Here is a 20,608-nt window from a genome sequence, read left to right on the forward strand (position 1 = left end):
ACTAATCCCTGATTCTACAATTTTTCGGTACTCGTTCGGACAGTTGTTCGGTACTCGGACGGATTCTACCTTTTCCAGGTACTCGCCCGGATTCTATCCTTTTCCTATACTGACCCTGATTCTACCATTTTTCGGTACTCGTTCGGACAGTTTTTCGGTACTCTGACGGATTCTACCTTTTCCAGGTACTCGCCCGGATTCTATCATTTTCCTGTACTGACCCTGATTCTACAATTTTTCGGTACTCGTTCGGACAGTTTTTCGGTACTCGGACGGATTCTACCTTCTCCAGGCACTCGCCCGGATTCTATCATTTTCCTGTACTGACCCAGATTCTACCATTTTTCGGTACTCGTTCGGACAGTTTTTCGGTACTCGGACGGATTCTACCTTCTCCAGGTACTCGCCCGGATTCTATCATTTTCCTGTACTGACCCAGATTCTACCATTTTTCGGTACTCGTTCGGACAGTTTTTCGGTACTCGGACGGATTCTACCTTTTCCAGGTACTCGCCCGGATTCTATCCTTTTCCTATACTGACCCTGATTCTACCATTTTTCGGTACTCGTTCGGACAGTTTTTCGATACTCGGACGGATTCTACCTTGTCCAGGTACTCGCCCGGATTCTATCATTTTCCTGTACTGACCCTGATTCTACAATTTTTCGGTCCTCGTTCGGACAGTTTTTCGGTACTCGGACGGATTCTACATTTTCCAGGTACTCGCCCGGATTCTATCATTTTCCTGTATTGACCCTGATTCTACCATTTTTCGGTACTCGTTCGGACAGTTTTTCGGTACTCGGACGGATTCTACCTTCTCCAGGTACTCGCCCGGATTCTATCATTTTCCTGTACTGACCCTGATTCTACCATTTTTCGGTACTCGTTCGGACAGTTTTTCGGTACTCGGACGGATTCTACCTTTTCCAGGTACTCGCCCGGATTCTATCATTTTCCTGTACTGACCCTGATTCTACAATTTTTCGGTACTCGTTCGGACAGTTTTTCGGTACTCGGACGGATTCTACATTTTCCAGGTACTCGCCCGGATTCTATCATTTTCCTGTATTGACCCTGATTCTACCATTTTTCGGTACTCGTTCGGACAGTTTTTCGGTACTCGGACGGATTCTACCTTCTCCAGGTACTCGCCCGGATTCTATCATTTTCCTGTACTGACCCAGATTCTACCATTTTTCGGTACTCGTTCGGACAGTTTTTCGGTACTCGGACGGATTCTACCTTCTCCAGGTACTCGCCCGGATTCTATCATTTTCCTGTACTGACCCAGATTCTACCATTTTTCGGTACTCGTTCGGACAGTTTTTCGGTACTCGGACGGATTCTACCTTTTCCAGGTACTCGCCCGGATTCTATCCTTTTCCTATACTGACCCTGATTCTACCATTTTTCGGTACTCGTTCGGACAGTTTTTCGATACTCGGACGGATTCTACCTTGTCCAGGTACTCGCCCGGATTCTATCATTTTCCTGTACTGACCCTGATTCTACAATTTTTCGGTCCTCGTTCGGACAGTTTTTCGGTACTCGGACGGATTCTACATTTTCCAGGTACTCGCCCGGATTCTATCATTTTCCTGTATTGACCCTGATTCTACCATTTTTCGGTACTCGTTCGGACAGTTTTTCGGTACTCGGACGGATTCTACCTTCTCCAGGTACTCGCCCGGATTCTATCATTTTCCTGTACTGACCCTGATTCTACCATTTTTCGGTACTCGTTCGGACAGTTTTTCGGTACTCGGACGGATTCTACCTTTTCCAGGTACTCGCCCGGATTCTATCATTTTCCTGTACTGACCCTGATTCTACAATTTTTCGGTACTCGTTCGGACAGTTTTTCGGTACTCGGACGGATTCTACATTTTCCAGGTACTCGCCCGGATTCTATCATTTTCCTGTATTGACCCTGATTCTACCATTTTTCGGTACTCGTTCGGACAGTTTTTCGGTACTCGGACGGATTCTACCTTCTCCAGGTACTCGCCCGGATTCTATCATTTTCCTGTACTGACCCAGATTCTACCATTTTTCGGTACTCGTTCGGACAGTTTTTCGGTACTCGGACGGATTCTACCTTCTCCAGGTACTCGCCCGGATTCTATCATTTTCCTGTACTGACCCAGATTCTACCATTTTTCGGTACTCGTTCGGACAGTTTTTCGGTACTCGGACGGATTCTACCTTTTCCAGGTACTCGCCCGGATTCTATCCTTTTCCTATACTGACCCTGATTCTACCATTTTTCGGTACTCGTTCGGACAGTTTTTCGATACTCGGACGGATTCTACCTTGTCCAGGTACTCGCCCGGATTCTATCATTTTCCTGTACTGACCCTGATTCTACAATTTTTCGGTACTCGTTCGGACAGTTTTTCGGTACTCGGACGGATTCTACATTTTCCAGGTACTCGCCCGGATTCTATCATTTTCCTGTATTGACCCTGATTCTACCATTTTTCGGTACTCGTTCGGACAGTTTTTCGGTACTCGGACGGATTCTACCTTCTCCAGGTACTCGCCCGGATTCTATCATTTTCCTGTACTGACCCTGATTCTACCATTTTTCGGTACTCGTTCGGACAGTTTTTCGGTACTCGGACGGATTCTACCTTTTCCAGGTACTCGCCCGGATTCTATCATTTTCCTGTACTGACCCTGATTCTACAATTTTTCGGTACTCGTTCGGACAGTTTTTCGGTACTCGGACGGATTCTACCTTCTCCAGGTACTCGCCCGGATTCTATCATTTTCCTGTATTGACCCTGATTCTACCATTTTTCGGTACTCGTTCGGATAGTTTTTCGGTACTCGTTCGGATAGTTTTTCGGTACTCGGACGGATTCTACCTTTTCCAGGTACTCGCCCGGATTTTATCATTTTCCTGTACTAATCCCTGATTCTACAATTTTTCGGTACTCGTTCGGACAGTTGTTCGGTACTCGGACGGATTCTACCTTTTCCAGGTACTCGCCCGGATTCTATCCTTTTCCTATACTGACCCTGATTCTACCATTTTTCGGTACTCGTTCGGACAGTTTTTCGGTACTCTGACGGATTCTACCTTTTCCAGGTACTCGCCCGGATTCTATCATTTTCCTGTACTGACCCTGATTCTACAATTTTTCGGTACTCGTTCGGACAGTTTTTCGGTACTCGGACGGATTCTACCTTCTCCAGGTACTCGCCCGGATTCTATCATTTTCCTGTACTGACCCAGATTCTACCATTTTTCGGTACTCGTTCGGACAGTTTTTCGGTACTCGGACGGATTCTACCTTCTCCAGGTACTCGCCCGGATTCTATCATTTTCCTGTACTGACCCAGATTCTACCATTTTTCGGTACTCGTTCGGACAGTTTTTCGATACTCGGACGGATTCTACCTTTTCCAGGTACTCGCCCGGATTCTATCCTTTTCCTATACTGACCCTGATTCTACCATTTTTCGGTACTCGTTCGGACAGTTTTTCGATACTCGGACGGATTCTACCTTGTCCAGGTACTCGCCCGGATTCTATCATTTTCCTGTACTGACCCTGATTCTACAATTTTTCGGTACTCGTTCGGACAGTTTTTCGGTACTCGGACGGATTCTACATTTTCCAGGTACTCGCCCGGATTCTATCATTTTCCTGTATTGACCCTGATTCTACCATTTTTCGGTACTCGTTCGGACAGTTTTTCGGTACTCGGACGGATTCTACCTTCTCCAGGTACTCGCCCGGATTCTATCATTTTCCTGTACTGACCCTGATTCTACCATTTTTCGGTACTCGTTCGGACAGTTTTTCGGTACTCGGACGGATTCTACCTTTTCCAGGTACTCGCCCGGATTCTATCATTTTCCTGTACTGACCCTGATTCTACAATTTTTCGGTACTCGTTCGGACAGTTTTTCGGTACTCGGACGGATTCTACATTTTCCAGGTACTCGCCCGGATTCTATCATTTTCCTGTATTGACCCTGATTCTACCATTTTTCGGTACTCGTTCGGACAGTTTTTCGGTACTCGGACGGATTCTACCTTCTCCAGGTACTCGCCCGGATTCTATCATTTTCCTGTACTGACCCAGATTCTACCATTTTTCGGTACTCGTTCGGACAGTTGTTCGGTACTCGGACGGATTCAACCTTTTCCAGGTACTCGCCCGGATTCTATCCTTTTCCTATACTGACCCTGATTCTACCATTTTTCAGTACTCGTTCAGACAGTTTTTCGGTACTCGGACGGATTCTACCTTTTCCAGGTACTCGCCCGGATTCTATCATTTTCCTGTACTGACCGTGATTCTACCATTTTTCGGTACTCGTTCGGACAGTTTTTCGGTACTCGGACGGATTCTACCTTCTCCAGGTACTCGCCCGGATTCTATCATTTTCCTGTACTGACCCTGATTCTACAATTTTTCGGTACTCGTTCGGACAGTTTTTCGGTACTCGGACGGATTCTACCTTCTCCAGGTACTCGCCCGGATTCTATCATTTTCCTGTACTGACCCAGATTCTACCATTTTTCGGTACTCGTTCGGACAGTTTTTCGGTACTCGGACGGATTCTACCTTCTCCAGGTACTCGCCCGGATTCTATCATTTTCCTGTACTGACCCAGATTCTACCATTTTTCGGTACTCGTTCGGACAGTTTTTCGGTACTCGGACGGATTCTACCTTTTCCAGGTACTCGCCCGGATTCTATCCTTTTCCTATACTGACCCTGATTCTACCATTTTTCGGTACTCGTTCGGACAGTTTTTCGATACTCGGACGGATTCTACCTTGTCCAGGTACTCGCCCGGATTCTATCATTTTCCTGTACTGACCCTGATTCTACAATTTTTCGGTACTCGTTCGGACAGTTTTTCGGTACTCGGACGGATTCTACATTTTCCAGGTACTCGCCCGGATTCTATCATTTTCCTGTATTGACCCTGATTCTACCATTTTTCGGTACTCGTTCGGACAGTTTTTCGGTACTCGGACGGATTCTACCTTCTCCAGGTACTCGCCCGGATTCTATCATTTTCCTGTACTGACCCTGATTCTACCATTTTTCGGTACTCGTTCGGACAGTTTTTCGGTACTCGGACGGATTCTACCTTGTCCAGGTACTCGCCCGGATTCTATCATTTTCCTGTACTGACCCTGATTCTACAATTTTTCGGTACTCGTTCGGACAGTTTTTCGGTACTCGGACGGATTCTACATTTTCCAGGTACTCGCCCGGATTCTATCATTTTCCTGTATTGACCCTGATTCTACCATTTTTCGGTACTCGTTCGGACAGTTTTTCGGTACTCGGACGGATTCTACCTTCTCCAGGTACTCGCCCGGATTCTATCATTTTCCTGTACTGACCCTGATTCTACAAATTTTCGGTACTCGTTCGGACAGTTTTTCGGTACTCGGACGGATTCTACCTTTTCCAGGTACTCGCCCGGATTGTATCATTTTCCTGTACTGACCCTGATTCTACAATTTTTCGGTACTCGTTCGGTCAATTTTTCGGTACTCGGACGGATTCTACCTTTTCCAAGTACTCGCCCGGATTCTATCATTTTCCTGTACTGACCCTGATTCTACAATTTTTCGGTACTCGTTCGGACAGTTGTTCGGTACTCGGACGGATTCTACCTTTTCCAGGTACTCGCCCGGATTCTATCCTTTTCCTATACTGACCCTGATTCTACCATTTTTCGGTACTCGTTCGGACAGTTTTTCGGTACTCGGACGGATTCTACCTTCTCCAGGTACTCGCCCGGATTCTATCCTTTTCCTATACTGACCCTGATTCTACCATTTTTCGGTACTCGTTCGGACAGTTTTTCGGTACTCGGACGGATTCTACCTTTTCCAGGTACTCGCCCGGATTCTATCATTTTCCTGTACTGACCCTGATTCTACCATTTTTCGGTACTCGTTCGGACAGTTTTTCGGTACTCGGACGGATTCTACCTTTTCCAGGTACTCGCCCGGATTCTATCATTTTCCTGTACTGACCCTGATTCTACAATTTTTCGGTACTCGTTCGGACAGTTTTTCGGTACTCGGACGGATTCTACATTTTCCAGGTACTCGCCCGGATTCTATCATTTTCCTGTATTGACCCTGATTCTACCATTTTTCGGTACTCGTTCGGACAGTTTTTCGGTACTCGGACGGATTCTACCTTCTCCAGGTACTCGCCCGGATTCTATCATTTTCCTGTACTGACCCAGATTCTACCATTTTTCGGTACTCGTTCGGACAGTTGTTCGGTACTCGGACGGATTCAACCTTTTCCAGGTACTCGCCCGGATTCTATCCTTTTCCTATACTGACCCTGATTCTACCATTTTTCGGTACTCGTTCAGACAGTTTTTCGGTACTCGGACGGATTCTACATTTTCCAGGTACTCGCCCGGATTCTATCATTTTCCTGTATTGACCCTGATTCTACCATTTTTCGGTACTCGTTCGGACAGTTTTTCGGTACTCGGACGGATTCTACCTTCTCCAGGTACTCGCCCGGATTCTATCATTTTCCTGTACTGACCCAGATTCTACCATTTTTCGGTACTCGTTCGGACAGTTGTTCGGTACTCGGACGGATTCAACCTTTTCCAGGTACTCGCCCGGATTCTATCCTTTTCCTATACTGACCCTGATTCTACCATTTTTCAGTACTCGTTCAGACAGTTTTTCGGTACTCGGACGGATTCTACCTTTTCCAGGTACTCGCCCGGATTCTATCATTTTCCTGTACTGACCGTGATTCTACCATTTTTCGGTACTCGTTCGGACAGTTTTTCGGTACTCGGACGGATTCTACCTTCTCCAGGTACTCGCCCGGATTCTATCATTTTCCTGTACTGACCCTGATTCTACAATTTTTCGGTACTCGTTCGGACAGTTTTTCGGTACTCGGACGGATTCTACCTTCTCCAGGTACTCGCCCGGATTCTATCATTTTCCTGTACTGACCCAGATTCTACCATTTTTCGGTACTCGTTCGGACAGTTTTTCGGTACTCGGACGGATTCTACCTTCTCCAGGTACTCGCCCGGATTCTATCATTTTCCTGTACTGACCCAGATTCTACCATTTTTCGGTACTCGTTCGGACAGTTTTTCGGTACTCGGACGGATTCTACCTTTTCCAGGTACTCGCCCGGATTCTATCCTTTTCCTATACTGACCCTGATTCTACCATTTTTCGGTACTCGTTCGGACAGTTTTTCGATACTCGGACGGATTCTACCTTGTCCAGGTACTCGCCCGGATTCTATCATTTTCCTGTACTGACCCTGATTCTACAATTTTTCGGTACTCGTTCGGACAGTTTTTCGGTACTCGGACGGATTCTACATTTTCCAGGTACTCGCCCGGATTCTATCATTTTCCTGTATTGACCCTGATTCTACCATTTTTCGGTACTCGTTCGGACAGTTTTTCGGTACTCGGACGGATTCTACCTTCTCCAGGTACTCGCCCGGATTCTATCATTTTCCTGTACTGACCCTGATTCTACCATTTTTCGGTACTCGTTCGGACAGTTTTTCGGTACTCGGACGGATTCTACCTTGTCCAGGTACTCGCCCGGATTCTATCATTTTCCTGTACTGACCCTGATTCTACAATTTTTCGGTACTCGTTCGGACAGTTTTTCGGTACTCGGACGGATTCTACATTTTCCAGGTACTCGCCCGGATTCTATCATTTTCCTGTATTGACCCTGATTCTACCATTTTTCGGTACTCGTTCGGACAGTTTTTCGGTACTCGGACGGATTCTACCTTCTCCAGGTACTCGCCCGGATTCTATCATTTTCCTGTACTGACCCTGATTCTACAAATTTTCGGTACTCGTTCGGACAGTTTTTCGGTACTCGGACGGATTCTACCTTTTCCAGGTACTCGCCCGGATTGTATCATTTTCCTGTACTGACCCTGATTCTACAATTTTTCGGTACTCGTTCGGTCAATTTTTCGGTACTCGGACGGATTCTACCTTTTCCAAGTACTCGCCCGGATTCTATCATTTTCCTGTACTGACCCTGATTCTACAATTTTTCGGTACTCGTTCGGACAGTTGTTCGGTACTCGGACGGATTCTACCTTTTCCAGGTACTCGCCCGGATTCTATCCTTTTCCTATACTGACCCTGATTCTACCATTTTTCGGTACTCGTTCGGACAGTTTTTCGGTACTCGGACGGATTCTACCTTCTCCAGGTACTCGCCCGGATTCTATCCTTTTCCTATACTGACCCTGATTCTACCATTTTTCGGTACTCGTTCGGACAGTTTTTCGGTACTCGGACGGATTCTACCTTTTCCAGGTACTCGCCCGGATTCTATCATTTTCCTGTACTGACCCTGATTCTACCATTTTTCGGTACTCGTTCGGACAGTTTTTCGGTACTCGGACAGATTCTACCTTTTCCAGGTACTCGCCCGGATTCTATCATTTTCCTGTACTGACCCTGATTCTACAATTTTTCGGTACTCGTTCGGACAGTTTTTCGGTACTCGGACGGATTCTACATTTTCCAGGTACTCGCCCGGATTCTATCATTTTCCTGTATTGACCCTGATTCTACCATTTTTCGGTACTCGTTCGGACAGTTTTTCGGTACTCGGACGGATTCTACCTTCTCCAGGTACTCGCCCGGATTCTATCATTTTCCTGTACTGACCCAGATTCTACCATTTTTCGGTACTCGTTCGGACAGTTGTTCGGTACTCGGACGGATTCAACCTTTTCCAGGTACTCGCCCGGATTCTATCCTTTTCCTATACTGACCCTGATTCTACCATTTTTCGGTACTCGTTCAGACAGTTTTTCGGTACTCTGACGGATTCTACCTTTTCCAGGTACTCGCCCGGATTCTATCATTTTCCTGTACTGACCCTGATTCTACAATTTTTCGGTACTCGTTCGGACTGTTTTTCGGTACTCGGACGGATTCTACCTTCTCCAGGTACTCGCCCGGATTCTATCATTTTCCTGTACTGACCCTGATTCTACCATTTTTCGGTACTCGTTCGGACAGTTTTTCGGTACTCGGACGGATTCTACCTTTTCCAGGTACTCGCCCGGATTCTATCATTTTCCTGTACTGACCGTGATTCTACCATTTTTCGGTACTCGTTCGGACAGTTTTTCGGTACTCGGACGGATTCTACCTTCTCCAGGTACTCGCCCGGATTCTATCATTTTCCTGTACTGACCCTGATTCTACAAATTTTCGGTACTCGTTCGGACAGTTTTTCGGTATTCGGACGGATTCTACCTTTTCCAGGTACTCGCCCGGATTGTATCATTTTCCTGTACTGACCCTGATTCTACAATTTTTCGGTACTCGTTCGGTCAATTTTTCGGTACTCGGACGGATTCTACCTTTTCCAAGTACTCGCCCGGATTCTATCATTTTCCTGTACTGACCCTGATTCTACAATTTTTCGGTACTCGTTCGGACAGTTGTTCGGTACTCGGACGGATTCTACCTTTTCCAGGTACTCGCCCGGATTCTATCCTTTTCCTATACTGACCCTGATTCTACCATTTTTCGGTACTCGTTCGGACAGTTTTTCGGTACTCGGACGGATTCTACCTTCTCCAGGTACTCGCCCGGATTCTATCATTTTCCTGTATTGACCCTGATTCTACCATTTTTCGGTACTCGTTCGGATAGTTTTTCGGTACTCGGACGGATTCTACCTTTTCCAGGTACTCGCCCGGATTTTATCATTTTCCTGTACTAATCCCTGATTCTACAATTTTTCGGTACTCGTTCGGACAGTTGTTCGGTACTCGGACGGATTCTACATTTTCCAGGTACTCGCCCGGATTCTATCATTTTCCTGTACTGACCCTGATTCTACCATTTTTCGGTACTCGTTCGGACAGTTTTACGGTACTCGGACGGATTCAACCTTTTCCAGGTACTCGCCCGGATTCTATCCTTTTCCTATACTGACCCTGATTCTACCATTTTTCGGTACTCGTTCGGACAGTTTTTCGGTACTCGGACGGATTCTACCTTTTCCAGGTACTCGCCCGGATTCTATCATTTTCCTGTACTGACCGTGATTCTACCATTTTTCGGTACTCGTTCGGACAGTTTTTCGGTACTCGGACGGATTCTACCTTCTCCAGGTACTCGCCCGGATTCTATCATTTTCCTGTACTGACCCTGATTCTACAAATTTTCGGTACTCGTTCGGACAGTTTTTCGGTACTCGGACGGATTCTACCTTTTCCAGGTACTCGCCCGGATTGTATCATTTTCCTGTACTGACCCTGATTCTACAATTTTTCGGTACTCGTTCGGTCAATTTTTCGGTACTCGGACGGATTCTACCTTTTCCAAGTACTCGCCCGGATTCTATCATTTTCCTGTACTGACCCTGATTCTACAATTTTTCGGTACTCGTTCGGACAGTTGTTCGGTACTCGGACGGATTCTACCTTTTCCAGGTACTCGCCCGGATTCTATCCTTTTCCTATACTGACCCTGATTCTACCATTTTTCGGTACTCGTTCGGACAGTTTTTCGGTACTCGGACGGATTCTACCTTCTCCAGGTACTCGCCCGGATTCTATCATTTTCCTGTATTGACCCTGATTCTACCATTTTTCGGTACTCGTTCGGATAGTTTTTCGGTACTCGGACGGATTCTACCTTTTCCAGGTACTCGCCCGGATTTTATCATTTTCCTGTACTAATCCCTGATTCTACAATTTTTCGGTACTCGTTCGGACAGTTGTTCGGTACTCGGACGGATTCTACATTTTCCAGGTACTCGCCCGGATTCTATCATTTTCCTGTACTGACCCTGATTCTACCATTTTTCGGTACTCGTTCGGACAGTTTTTCGGTACTCGGACGGATTCAACCTTTTCCAGGTACTCGCCCGGATTCTATCCTTTTCCTATACTGACCCTGATTCTACCATTTTTCGGTACTCGTTCGGACAGTTTTTCGGTACTCGGACGGATTCTACCTTTTCCAGGTACTCGCCCGGATTCTATCATTTTCCTGTACTGACCGTGATTCTACCATTTTTCGGTACTCGTTCGGACAGTTTTTCGGTACTCGGACGGATTCTACCTTCTCCAGGTACTCGCCCGGATTCTATCATTTTCCTGTACTGACCCTGATTCTACAAATTTTCGGTACTCGTTCGGACAGTTTTTCGGTACTCGGACGGATTCTACCTTTTCCAGGTACTCGCCCGGATTGTATCATTTTCCTGTACTGACCCTGATTCTACAATTTTTCGGTACTCGTTCGGTCAATTTTTCGGTACTCGGACGGATTCTACCTTTTCCAAGTACTCGCCCGGATTCTATCATTTTCCTGTACTGACCCTGATTCTACAATTTTTCGGTACTCGTTCGGACAGTTGTTCGGTACTCGGACGGATTCTACCTTTTCCAGGTACTCGCCCGGATTCTATCCTTTTCCTATACTGACCCTGATTCTACCATTTTTCGGTACTCGTTCGGACAGTTTTTCGGTACTCGGACGGATTCTACCTTCTCCAGGTACTCGCCCGGATTCTATCATTTTCCTGTACTGACCCTGATTCTACAAATTTTCGGTACTCGTTCGGACAGTTTTTCGGTACTCGGACGGATTCTACCTTTTCCAGGTACTCGCCCGGATTGTATCATTTTCCTGTACTGACCCTGATTCTACAATTTTTCGGTACTCGTTCGGTCAATTTTTCGGTACTCGGACGGATTCTACCTTTTCCAAGTACTCGCCCGGATTCTATCATTTTCCTGTACTGACCCTGATTCTACAATTTTTCGGTACTCGTTCGGACAGTTGTTCGGTACTCGGACGGATTCTACCTTTTCCAGGTACTCGCCCGGATTCTATCCTTTTCCTATACTGACCCTGATTCTACCATTTTTCGGTACTCGTTCGGACAGTTTTTCGGTACTCGGACGGATTCTACCTTCTCCAGGTACTCGCCCGGATTCTATCATTTTCCTGTATTGACCCTGATTCTACCATTTTTCGGTACTCGTTCGGATAGTTTTTCGGTACTCGGACGGATTCTACCTTTTCCAGGTACTCGCCCGGATTTTATCATTTTCCTGTACTAATCCCTGATTCTACAATTTTTCGGTACTCGTTCGGACAGTTGTTCGGTACTCGGACGGATTCTACATTTTCCAGGTACTCGCCCGGATTCTATCATTTTCCTGTACTGACCCTGATTCTACCATTTTTCGGTACTCGTTCGGACAGTTTTTCGGTACTCGGACGGATTCAACCTTTTCCAGGTACTCGCCCGGATTCTATCCTTTTCCTATACTGACCCTGATTCTACCATTTTTCGGTACTCGTTCGGACAGTTTTTCGGTACTCGGACGGATTCTACCTTTTCCAGGTACTCGCCCGGATTCTATCATTTTCCTGTACTGACCGTGATTCTACCATTTTTCGGTACTCGTTCGGACAGTTTTTCGGTACTCGGACGGATTCTACCTTCTCCAGGTACTCGCCCGGATTCTATCATTTTCCTGTACTGACCCTGATTCTACAAATTTTCGGTACTCGTTCGGACAGTTTTTCGGTACTCGGACGGATTCTACCTTTTCCAGGTACTCGCCCGGATTGTATCATTTTCCTGTACTGACCCTGATTCTACAATTTTTCGGTACTCGTTCGGTCAATTTTTCGGTACTCGGACGGATTCTACCTTTTCCAAGTACTCGCCCGGATTCTATCATTTTCCTGTACTGACCCTGATTCTACAATTTTTCGGTACTCGTTCGGACAGTTGTTCGGTACTCGGACGGATTCTACCTTTTCCAGGTACTCGCCCGGATTCTATCCTTTTCCTATACTGACCCTGATTCTACCATTTTTCGGTACTCGTTCGGACAGTTTTTCGGTACTCGGACGGATTCTACCTTCTCCAGGTACTCGCCCGGATTCTATCATTTTCCTGTATTGACCCTGATTCTACCATTTTTCGGTACTCGTTCGGATAGTTTTTCGGTACTCGTTCGGATAGTTTTTCGGTACTCGGACGGATTCTACCTTTTCCAGGTACTCGCCCGGATTTTATCATTTTCCTGTACTAATCCCTGATTCTACAATATTTCGGTACTCGTTCGGACAGTTGTTCGGTACTCGGACGGATTCTACGTTTTCCAGGTACTCGCCCGGATTCTATCATTTTCCTGTACTGACCCTGATTCTACCATTTTTCGGTACTCGTTCGGACAGTTTTTCGGTACTCGGACGGATTCAACCTTTTCCAGGTACTCGCCCGGATTCTATCCTTTTCCTATACTGACCCTGATTCTACCATTTTTCGGTACTCGTTCAGACAGTTTTTCGGTACTCTGACGGATTCTACCTTTTCCAGGTACTCGCCCGGATTCTATCATTTTCCTGTACTGACCCTGATTCTACAATTTTTCGGTACTCGTTCGGACTGTTTTTCGGTACTCGGACGGATTCTACCTTCTCCAGGTACTCGCCCGGATTCTATCATTTTCCTGTACTGACCCTGATTCTACCATTTTTCGGTACTCGTTCGGACAGTTTTTCGGTACTCGGACGGATTCTACCTTTTCCAGGTACTCGCCCGGATTCTATCATTTTCCTGTACTGACCGTGATTCTACCATTTTTCGGTACTCGTTCGGACAGTTTTTCGGTACTCGGACGGATTCTACCTTCTCCAGGTACTCGCCCGGATTCTATCATTTTCCTGTACTGACCCTGATTCTACAAATTTTCGGTACTCGTTCGGACAGTTTTTCGGTACTCGGACGGATTCTACCTTTTCCAGGTACTCGCCCGGATTGTATCATTTTCCTGTACTGACCCTGATTCTACAATTTTTCGGTACTCGTTCGGTCAATTTTTCGGTACTCGGACGGATTCTACCTTTTCCAAGTACTCGCCCGGATTCTATCATTTTCCTGTACTGACCCTGATTCTACAATTTTTCGGTACTCGTTCGGACAGTTGTTCGGTACTCGGACGGATTCTACCTTTTCCAGGTACTCGCCCGGATTCTATCCTTTTCCTATACTGACCCTGATTCTACCATTTTTCGGTACTCGTTCGGATAGTTTTTCGGTACTCGGACGGATTCTACCTTTTCCAGGTACTCGCCCGGATTTTATCATTTTCCTGTACTAATCCCTGATTCTACAATTTTTCGGTACTCGTTCGGACAGTTGTTCGGTACTCGGACGGATTCTACATTTTCCAGGTACTCGCCCGGATTCTATCATTTTCCTGTATTGACCCTGATTCTACCATTTTTCGGTACTCGTTCGGATAGTTTTTCGGTACTCGGACGGATTCTACCTTTTCCAGGTACTCGCCCGGATTCTATCCTTTTCCTATACTGACCCTGATTCTACCATTTTTCGGTACTCGTTCGGACAGTTTTTCGGTACTCGGACGGATTCTACCTTCTCCAGGTACTCGCCCGGATTCTATCATTTTCCTGTATTGACCCTGATTCTACCATTTTTCGGTACTCGTTCGGATAGTTTTTCGGTACTCGTTCGGATAGTTTTTCGGTACTCGGACGGATTCTACCTTTTCCAGGTACTCGCCCGGATTTTATCATTTTCCTGTACTAATCCCTGATTCTACAATTTTTCGGTACTCGTTCGGACAGTTGTTCGGTACTCGGACGGATTCTACGTTTTCCAGGTACTCGCCCGGATTCTATCATTTTCCTGTACTGACCCTGATTCTACCATTTTTCGGTACTCGTTCGGACAGTTTTTCGGTACTCGGACGGATTCAACCTTTTCCAGGTACTCGCCCGGATTCTATCCTTTTCCTATACTGACCCTGATTCTACCATTTTTCGGTACTCGTTCAGACAGTTTTTCGGTACTCTGACGGATTCTACCTTTTCCAGGTACTCGCCCGGATTCTATCATTTTCCTGTACTGACCCTGATTCTACAATTTTTCGGTACTCGTTCGGACTGTTTTTCGGTACTCGGACGGATTCTACCTTCTCCAGGTACTCGCCCGGATTCTATCATTTTCCTGTACTGACCCTGATTCTACCATTTTTCGGTACTCGTTCGGACAGTTTTTCGGTACTCGGACGGATTCTACCTTTTCCAGGTACTCGCCCGGATTCTATCATTTTCCTGTACTGACCGTGATTCTACCATTTTTCGGTACTCGTTCGGACAGTTTTTCGGTACTCGGACGGATTCTACCTTCTCCAGGTACTCGCCCGGATTCTATCATTTTCCTGTACTGACCCTGATTCTACAAATTTTCGGTACTCGTTCGGACAGTTTTTCGGTACTCGGACGGATTCTACCTTTTCCAGGTACTCGCCCGGATTGTATCATTTTCCTGTACTGACCCTGATTCTACAATTTTTCGGTACTCGTTCGGTCAATTTTTCGGTACTCGGACGGATTCTACCTTTTCCAAGTACTCGCCCGGATTCTATCATTTTCCTGTACTGACCCTGATTCTACAATTTTTCGGTACTCGTTCGGACAGTTGTTCGGTACTCGGACGGATTCTACCTTTTCCAGGTACTCGCCCGGATTCTATCCTTTTCCTATACTGACCCTGATTCTACCATTTTTCGGTACTCGTTCGGATAGTTTTTCGGTACTCGGACGGATTCTACCTTTTCCAGGTACTCGCCCGGATTTTATCATTTTCCTGTACTAATCCCTGATTCTACAATTTTTCGGTACTCGTTCGGACAGTTGTTCGGTACTCGGACGGATTCTACATTTTCCAGGTACTCGCCCGGATTCTATCATTTTCCTGTATTGACCCTGATTCTACCATTTTTCGGTACTCGTTCGGATAGTTTTTCGGTACTCGGACGGATTCTACCTTTTCCAGGTACTCGCCCGGATTTTATCATTTTCCTGTACTAATCCCTGATTCTACAATTTTTCGGTACTCGTTCGGACAGTTGTTCGGTACTCGGACGGATTCTACATTTTCCAGGTACTCGCCCGGATTCTATCATTTTCCTGTACTGACCCTGATTCTACCATTTTTCGGTACTCGTTCGGACAGTTTTTCGGTACTCGGACGGATTCAACCTTTTCCAGGTACTCGCCCGGATTCTATCCTTTTCCTATACTGACCCTGATTCTACCATTTTTCGGTACTCGTTCGGACAGTTTTTCGGTACTCGGACGGATTCTACCTTTTCCAGGTACTCGCCCGGATTCTATCATTTTCCTGTACTGACCGTGATTCTACCATTTTTCGGTACTCGTTCGGACAGTTTTTCGGTACTCGGACGGATTCTACCTTCTCCAGGTACTCGCCCGGATTCTATCATTTTCCTGTACTGACCCTGATTCTACAAATTTTCGGTACTCGTTCGGACAGTTTTTCGGTACTCGGACGGATTCTACCTTTTCCAGGTACTCGCCCGGATTGTATCATTTTCCTGTACTGACCCTGATTCTACAATTTTTCGGTACTCGTTCGGTCAATTTTTCGGTACTCGGACGGATTCTACCTTTTCCAAGTACTCGCCCGGATTCTATCATTTTCCTGTACTGACCCTGATTCTACAATTTTTCGGTACTCGTTCGGACAGTTGTTCGGTACTCGGACGGATTCTACCTTTTCCAGGTACTCGCCCGGATTCTATCCTTTTCCTATACTGACCCTGATTCTACCATTTTTCGGTACTCGTTCGGACAGTTTTTCGGTACTCGGACGGATTCTACCTTCTCCAGGTACTCGCCCGGATTCTATCATTTTCCTGTATTGACCCTGATTCTACCATTTTTCGGTACTCGTTCGGATAGTTTTTCGGTACTCGTTCGGATAGTTTTTCGGTACTCGGACGGATTCTACCTTTTCCAGGTACTCGCCCGGATTTTATCATTTTCCTGTACTAATCCCTGATTCTACAATTTTTCGGTACTCGTTCGGACAGTTGTTCGGTACTCGGACGGATTCTACGTTTTCCAGGTACTCGCCCGGATTCTATCATTTTCCTGTACTGACCCTGATTCTACCATTTTTCGGTACTCGTTCGGACAGTTTTTCGGTACTCGGACGGATTCAACCTTTTCCAGGTACTCGCCCGGATTCTATCCTTTTCCTATACTGACCCTGATTCTACCATTTTTCGGTACTCGTTCAGACAGTTTTTCGGTACTCTGACGGATTCTACCTTTTCCAGGTACTCGCCCGGATTCTATCATTTTCCTGTACTGACCCTGATTCTACAATTTTTCGGTACTCGTTCGGACTGTTTTTCGGTACTCGGACGGATTCTACCTTCTCCAGGTACTCGCCCGGATTCTATCATTTTCCTGTACTGACCCTGATTCTACCATTTTTCGGTACTCGTTCGGACAGTTTTTCGGTACTCGGACGGATTCTACCTTTTCCAGGTACTCGCCCGGATTCTATCATTTTCCTGTACTGACCGTGATTCTACCATTTTTCGGTACTCGTTCGGACAGTTTTTCGGTACTCGGACGGATTCTACCTTCTCCAGGTACTCGCCCGGATTCTATCATTTTCCTGTACTGACCCTGATTCTACAAATTTTCGGTACTCGTTCGGACAGTTTTTCGGTACTCGGACGGATTCTACCTTTTCCAGGTACTCGCCCGGATTGTATCATTTTCCTGTACTGACCCTGATTCTACAATTTTTCGGTACTCGTTCGGTCAATTTTTCGGTACTCGGACGGATTCTACCTTTTCCAAGTACTCGCCCGGATTCTATCATTTTCCTGTACTGACCCTGATTCTACAATTTTTCGGTACTCGTTCGGACAGTTGTTCGGTACTCGGACGGATTCTACCTTTTCCAGGTACTCGCCCGGATTCTATCCTTTTCCTATACTGACCCTGATTCTACCATTTTTCGGTACTCGTTCGGATAGTTTTTCGGTACTCGGACGGATTCTACCTTTTCCAGGTACTCGCCCGGATTTTATCATTTTCCTGTACTAATCCCTGATTCTACAATTTTTCGGTACTCGTTCGGACAGTTGTTCGGTACTCGGACGGATTCTACATTTTCCAGGTACTCGCCCGGATTCTATCATTTTCCTGTACTGACCCTGATTCTACCATTTTTCGGTACTCGTTCGGACAGTTTTTCGGTACTCGGACGGATTCAACCTTTTCCAGGTACTCGCCCGGATTCTATCCTTTTCCTATACTGACCCTGATTCTACCATTTTTCGGTACTCGTTCGGACAGTTTTTCGGTACTCGGACGGATTCTACCTTTTCCAGGTACTCGCCCGGATTCTATCATTTTCCTGTACTGACCGTGATTCTACCATTTTTCGGTACTCGTTCGGACAGTTTTTCGGTACTCGGACGGATTCTACCTTCTCCAGGTACTCGCCCGGATTCTATCATTTTCCTGTACTGACCCTGATTCTACAAATTTTCGGTACTCGTTCGGACAGTTTTTCGGTACTCGGACGGATTCTACCTTTTCCAGGTACTCGCCCGGATTGTATCATTTTCCTGTACTGACCCTGATTCTACAATTTTTCGGTACTCGTTCGGTCAATTTTTCGGTACTCGGACGGATTCTACCTTTTCCAAGTACTCGCCCGGATTCTATCATTTTCCTGTACTGACCCTGATTCTACAATTTTTCGGTACTCGTTCGGACAGTTGTTCGGTACTCGGACGGATTCTACCTTTTCCAGGTACTCGCCCGGATTCTATCCTTTTCCTATACTGACCCTGATTCTACCATTTTTCGGTACTCGTTCGGACAGTTTTTCGGTACTCGGACGGATTCTACCTTCTCCAGGTACTCGCCCGGATTCTATCATTTTCCTGTATTGACCCTGATTCTACCATTTTTCGGTACTCGTTCGGATAGTTTTTCGGTACTCGTTCGGATAGTTTTTCGGTACTCGGACGGATTCTACCTTTTCCAGGTACTCGCCCGGATTTTATCATTTTCCTGTACTAATCCCTGATTCTACAATTTTTCGGTACTCGTTCGGACAGTTGTTCGGTACTCGGACGGATTCTACGTTTTCCAGGTACTCGCCCGGATTCTATCATTTTCCTGTACTGACCCTGATTCTACCATTTTTCGGTACTCGTTCGGACAGTTTTTCGGTACTCGGACGGATTCAACCTTTTCCAGGTACTCGCCCGGATTCTATCCTTTTCCTATACTGACCCTGATTCTACCATTTTTCGGTACTCGTTCAGACAGTTTTTCGGTACTCTGACGGATTCTACCTTTTCCAGGTACTCGCCCGGATTCTATCATTTTCCTGTACTGACCCTGATTCTACAATTTTTCGGTACTCGTTCGGACTGTTTTTCGGTACTCGGACGGATTCTACCTTCTCCAGGTACTCGCCCGGATTCTATCATTTTCCTGTACTGACCCTGATTCTACCATTTTTCGGTACTCGTTCGGACAGTTTTTCGGTACTCGGACGGATTCTACCTTTTCCAGGTACTCGCCCGGATTCTATCATTTTCCTGTACTGACCGTGATTCTACCATTTTTCGGTACTCGTTCGGACAGTTTTTCGGTACTCGGACGGATTCTACCTTCTCCAGGTACTCGCCCGGATTCTATCATTTTCCTGTACTGACCCTGATTCTACAAATTTTCGGTACTCGTTCGGACAGTTTTTCGGTACTCGGACGGATTCTACCTTTTCCAGGTACTCGCCCGGATTGTATCATTTTCCTGTACTGACCCTGATTCTACAATTTTTCGGTACTCGTTCGGTCAATTTTTCGGTACTCGGACGGATTCTACCTTTTCCAAGTACTCGCCCGGATTCTATCATTTTCCTGTACTGACCCTGATTCTACAATTTTTCGGTACTCGTTCGGACAGTTGTTCGGTACTCGGACGGATTCTACCTTTTCCAGGTACTCGCCCGGATTCTATCCTTTTCCTATACTGACCCTGATTCTACCATTTTTCGGTACTCGTTCGGATAGTTTTTCGGTACTCGGACGGATTCTACCTTTTCCAGGTACTCGCCCGGATTTTATCATTTTCCTGTACTAATCCCTGATTCTACAATTTTTCGGTACTCGTTCGGACAGTTGTTCGGTACTCGGACGGATTCTACATTTTCCAGGTACTCGCCCGGATTCTATCATTTTCCTGTACTGACCCTGATTCTACCATTTTTCGGTACTCGTTCGGACAGTTTTTCGGTACTCGGACGGATTCAACCTTTTCCAGGTACTCGCCCGGATTCTATCCTTTTCCTATACTGACCCTGATTCTACCATTTTTCGGTACTCGTTCGGACAGTTTTTCGGTACTCGGACGGATTCTACCTTTTCCAGGTACTCGCCCGGATTCTATCATTTTCCTGTACTGACCGTGATTCTACCATTTTTCGGTACTCGTTCGGACAGTTTTTCGGTACTCGGACGGATTCTACCTTCTCCAGGTACTCGCCCGGATTCTATCATTTTCCTGTACTGACCCTGATTCTACAAATTTTCGGTACTCGTTCGGACAGTTTTTCGGTACTCGGACGGATTCTACCTTTTCCAGGTACTCGCCCGGATTGTATCATTTTCCTGTACTGACCCTGATTCTACAATTTTTCGGTACTCGTTCGGTCAA

Source organism: Vitis vinifera, chromosome 1 (assembly GCF_030704535.1).
Source record: "Vitis vinifera cultivar Pinot Noir 40024 chromosome 1, ASM3070453v1".
In the NCBI taxonomy this organism is placed as follows: domain Eukaryota; kingdom Viridiplantae; phylum Streptophyta; class Magnoliopsida; order Vitales; family Vitaceae; genus Vitis; species Vitis vinifera.